Below are 5,877 nucleotides of genomic sequence, written 5' to 3'. Positions count from 1 at the left end.
AGACCTCCAGAGCCACTGCCAGTCACAATAGTCAATTCTAGATGAACCAGGGGTCTGATAGGGCATGAGGCAGCTGCATGGCTTCACTACTAATTTGTCCAAATTTTACCATGTAAAACCAACATTTTTAAGAGTTCAATTTCACCGCTAACTTGAATCTGGATCACCCATTTCTTGCTTCCGTTTCTGCTGCAGAGCTCATATGACACTAATTTCCCCAAACTTTTCATGGATTTTTTGTCTACGATTTGGACAAGGCCTAAAGAAAAATAGGAAAGCATGAAATACAACTTCCATTTCCCCGTGTGCCAGAAGCCCCGAGTATTGCTGCTAAGTATGTATACCAGATACATTGTCGATGTGCTTTGCCTTCTAATCTTGGTGAAATAATTCTTCATCTTCTGACCTGATGTAGTTATAGCTTACCAAGGAATATCAAGTGCTCATGACATACTGATGAAGGACTCCTACGTACCTTGAGCAATCAATTATCCCCTTCAGAGCAGACATGGGTGGGGGTGTCACAAGTCGCTGTGTCACCTCCCATGTTGTTTAATATCTATTTAAGGCCCTTTGATGATACTGCGTGCAATTGTGCAGTAGGTTGTCATTACTATAAGCCACTGGAGGCTGCTTTCTCTGTTCTGACCCAGTATCTGACCGTGGTGCTCAAGATAAGTCAGAAGTGATGCTCACTGGAAGGGCCACTGCTTTAGATAGAACTGATGGCAATGCAGCTTTCACTGTAAGACTCTGTCAAGAGCTTGACTCTTGCTGGATCCTGGCCTCCTACTGGAGAAAACTAAAAATGCTGTTTTGCAGCTTCATCTATGTTTTGCAGACAGCTGATCTGACCCATGCTTCTGTAATGGGACTGCCCTTGATCTAGAACAATCCACAAACTGCAAGTGGTACAAAAATTAGGCAGCCAGTTTGTTACTGAGGGGCTAGTGGATGGGGGCCCTGTAACTCCTATTCTGAGGTTCCTTTACTGGCTGCCAGATCCAATTCAAGGTGCTGGTACTCCCCTTTAAAGCACTTCATGACTTCTGACCAATGTTCCCTTCCCTCTAAGCTGAGTTAGTGTGAGCTAGCTCACAGTTTTTTAGCCTGCAGTTCACACCTTTTTGCCTTAACTCAGGAAGAATGGCTCCAGAGCAAACTAATTTATGTAGTGGCCAAATCACTTGCTCACAACTTTAATGCCAGTAGCTCACAAAGTAGGATTTTTGCTCACAAGACTCCACAGCTTAGAGGGAACATTGCTTCTGACCCACAAACTTGAAGGATCATGTCTCCTTGCATGTTCTCATGCAGCAGCTTCATTCTTCATTCTTCCTAGCAAGCAAAGTGCCCCTCTTATGGTGTGTCTGGCAACAGTCGGGCCTTGAGCTTTTTCAGGGGCTGCCCATGCCTCTGGAACAGTCTCCCAGAAGGGTCAGGGGGCTCCTACCCTCCTGGCTCTCCAGCAAGGCAGTAAAGAGTGATCATGGAAAGCTTGAGGGGCAGCCTGATCCTGGGCAAAGGGGGAATACTCTGCCAGTGAGGGCATACATTGTTTCCAGATTGGTTTTTAAAGTTTTTTTATCTACCTGTTGTTAAATCACCTTGGGTTCTGAGATGCTCTGGAAGACAAGCCATAAACCTGTAGACTGTAGCAGTTATGGGAAAGCCACTGGATTGTTTGTTTGTTTATGCTTTGCTCTTGTCTCCATGGCGGGCACCAAGTGGCTTACATGATTCTCTCCTCCATTTTATCTTCACAGCAACCCACTGTGTGAGATAGGTTAGTCTAAGGACCTAAATAGTTTAGCATTTGCCCTATGAAGCCTAGACCCTCTAACGTTTGACAATTGTATGTGTATTTACACACACTAGTATGACCAAAAACCAGCCCAATAAATCTGTTGTGTTAACAGCAGTGAAGCAACATCTTGTGCTGTCACAGCAAATGTGACATCCTGTTTCTGTATTCATCACTTCTGAGCACTTTTTCTTTGGGCTACAGTACCTGGCAGGGGAAGGGTTAAACACTAACATATCCGCTGCAAAGCACTTTCCATGGAGAAAATGCTGTTGGGAAAACATGACCCTTGGCTGCTATGTGACATGTCCTTGGCCCTGAGCAGGAACTTGAGTCTAGGTTCCTTTTTCTAACCCAAACCAGGACTTTAGCTACTGCACTACTCTGTTCACATTTAACAGTACTGTTATATGCACTTCAGTTAACCAAAATCTCCTAGCTATTCAAAATTACAGAAGCATCTGACGCAAACTTTAATTTTACCTGGATAGTTGGGAATGCCAAATCTGGACCACTGTGTGACTCCAAGGTATTGTACTGGATGACATTTTCGTTCTGTAATGCACAAGCTGTGTAGTTTACATCTTACACAGCATGAGATGCCACAAATGGCGTCTAATAATTGGCTATTATAAAAGCCATACAAGCAGAACTGTGAAAAGACATAACTTGGCATAGCTTCAGTTTTTTCACCATATGCTTGTTCCTGGCTGATTCAATGTGTAGGGTTATAGCCAGTTATAACCACATATGGTTTGTACACACAGGAAAAGGTTTTTAACTACATTTTTTTCTTCTGGATAATGTTTATGTTTATGAATTTTATATTGCTAATAGTGATGCAGTGTTTTTTATTTGTAATGTTACATACTACTTGTCTGGGATGAATTACATGTAGTACTGACTGTTCTAATCACTGTATACATAATTTATGTGAATTGGGTTTTTTAAATTATCTTCATGAGTGTTGGATTAATAAAAGAGAGGCCTACCCTCCATTGTATTCTAGCATTCCTTGTTTATTCACCCAAACAATCCATACTTCATAATGGTTCTGCTGGTGTGGTGTGCTGACAGCCATGGTGGTATAGTGATTAGAATGTCAGACTAGGAGTTAGAAGACCCAGGTTCAAACCCTCCCTCGGCCAGGATGCTCATCTGGACCAGTCTCTCTCTCTCTCTCTTAAACTCACACACACAACATAACCCATCTCATAGGGTTGCTGTGAAAATAAAATGGAGAAGGGTAGTGCTGATCCCTGAGCTTCTTGGAGAATACAGAATAAAAATTTGACAGATCATTTCCAGGGTGGGAGTGCTCTACTTTCTGCTTCTCCATCCTCTGGTGCAACTTGAAACCTGATTTATGTCCTGCATGGCCCCAGTTTCAAATCACCACTGTGCAGTGCACACCATTTGACCTTTAACAGACCGATTTCCATCATGTCTGTCTGGCCCTGAGGTAGCAAGTCTGTGTTGTGCCACTTCAGACCACAAGTGTGTGCCAACATATAGAAGTGTGTGACATACCCTTCTTTCTGAAGGTTGATTTTCTATGGGCAGATAACTGCTATTATGGAGGAGCCCAGACACAGGCCTACCACCTCAGTGACAACTAGGTCACAGGGAGAACCAGGACATATATGCATATGTAAAAAGGAATGCATGAAGTCAGGAAGCAAATTTTTTTATTAAAATGCAAGTGTGAACTGTTTCTTACCCAAGTGGCCTACACATATATGTACCCTGACAATAAAAGCATTCCCTCCCTTTAACATGCATGTGCCCACAGAAATTAAAAGCAGGGTGGAAGAGCAGAGCATGATCTTCAGAGATCCAGGGCCAATGCAGAGTCACACACACATTCCCCCTTATATCCATGGTCTGAAGCCAGTTGCTGGGGTCCAGTATAGAGATGGGATCCAATAGCTGGAACAATATTGTGGGGTTCTTGAGGCTAACTTTGTACCCTAAAAGTGCAAAGTGAAAGATTATACTTCTTGAAATGGATTGGAGTCAGAAGGTTTAAACCTGTGCACTGGGAAAAATATCTCTCAAGGAGGAGGACATTGGAGACACAGTGTCTTCTTTGATAAGGTTGCCCAAGTGGAATAACAAACTAAGCTTATATTATTCCATCTGGCTAGATTGATGGCACTTAGCTCACTCACACACAGATTGAATTGGGGGGGAGCACTGTGAAGGAAATAGATGTATAAAAATTGGAAATCGATGAGTTGACATGTCATTCCTAAATCACAAACAGATCCTGTTAGTGTCTGTAGAATGTTGAATTTAATTCACTCTGGGTGGTGGGGGGGGGGGGGGGGGGTTGAGCTTGCTGGTATTTGTCCTTTCCCGAGGATATTGCCAGTGACATTGCTTCATTACTTTGAACCGGAGGAGGTGTTTTGCTGCACTGGGATTCCCTTCTGCCTTCAGATTAGAGAAATCCATTTCCTTCTACTGTTCCAAATTTGGGGCAAGATCAAATTAAGAAACAAAATAAACAAGATGCACAGCCCTTCAGGTTGGATTTGATTTAAATTTAAATCACTAGTCAGTAAGAATAGATTTAAATCATGGTTTTCTACATAAAGACTCATTTTTGCTGGTATAATCTTAATGTTTGCAACCAGAGGAAGGTTTCATTTTTTAGAATAACAACTTTTCAGATTAGTTTTACAGTTATATCAAAAATTACTGATTTGTTTATACTATTAGAAACACATCATAGATAGATAATTATGAAATTATTGTGAGGTGAACTATCTCCAGTTTAATAGGCTAATCATTCATATTTGGACAACTTTTCTGGTGTTCTTTATTGGAAAGAGAAAAATAATCATTACAACAACAATAATAATAATAATAATAATAATAATAATAATAATAATAATTTTATTTAACTAAAACAATAACATTATAGCATATGTATTCTTGTATTTGCTTAAACATCCATGTTTGGTTTTTTAATATAATTTTATTGATTTTATATTCTACTCAATTACAGGAACAGGGAGTGGGAAACAGTATGACTAAAAAAGGGAAGCTACAAAATTAAGGCAAGAATCATATTACAAGAAAAACATTCTTAAATAACGTTCTTACTTTAAATCAGTATTAAGGTATAAGTACAATACTGTATAAGGACCTGCGGTGGCTCAAGTAGTTAAGACACTGAACTGCAGGCTGGAAGGTCAGTAGTTCAGCAGTTCGAGACCCGAGTGCTGCGTGATGGAGTGAGCTCCCATCTCTGGTTCCAGCTCCTGCCAACCTAGCAGTTTGAAAGCAAGAAATTGCAAGTAAATAAATAGGTACCGCTTTGGTGGGAAGGTAACAGCGTTCCGTGTGCCTTGGCGTTTAGTCATGCCAGCCACATAACCACAGAAACGTCTTTGGACAGCCCTGGGTCTTCAGCTTGCAAACGGAGATGAGCACCGCAACCCTAGAGTTGGATTCAACTGGCTTTCGAGCAAGGGAAACCTTTACCTTACCTTACAATACTGTATATCTTATTTTCTTAACAAACTTGGCTTGAGCCATTACAGCTAATCTTTAGGTGTTTTCTAGTCCACATTGATTTTATAAACTTCCAAACTCATTTCTCACGTTTATTTTTCTTGTACTTCAGTTTACCTTGAAGTACTTTGGGAACAGCCTCTCCTTTTTCTGAATCTGAACTCTCAGAGGTGCTACCAGAGCTGCTTGAACTGTCCTCTGATTCGATGTCGCTTTTAGCTTCTTCTTGAGTGCTGTCGTCTTTCTTTCCTTCGTCTTTCATCAAACTTTGTTGTTGTTCCAAAACAGCTTTAACTTTCTGGGCAGAGTCAATCTTCATCCTCTTATCATTGTGGTTGAATGCCAGTCCTTTTGAAAATATCCATCTGAAAGGAATGGAGTTGTTATGTAGAAAGAAAGTTAATTCCTTATACTGATGTCTTGGCTTCCGTATCTCAAATGGAATGTCCTTTAAGATTCTCGCTCCATTGCCTTCAACTTTCAGGGTTTTCCCAGAGGTCGCTTTCAGAACTGTATCTCTGGTTGATCGTTTGGAGAATTTGACAGATATT

Source organism: Gekko japonicus, unplaced genomic scaffold, assembly GCF_001447785.1.
Source record: "Gekko japonicus isolate JY-2015 unplaced genomic scaffold, Gekko_japonicus_V1.1 scaffold631, whole genome shotgun sequence".
NCBI classification, from domain to species: domain Eukaryota; kingdom Metazoa; phylum Chordata; class Lepidosauria; order Squamata; family Gekkonidae; genus Gekko; species Gekko japonicus.
Note: the sequence above shows the minus strand (reverse complement) of the source record.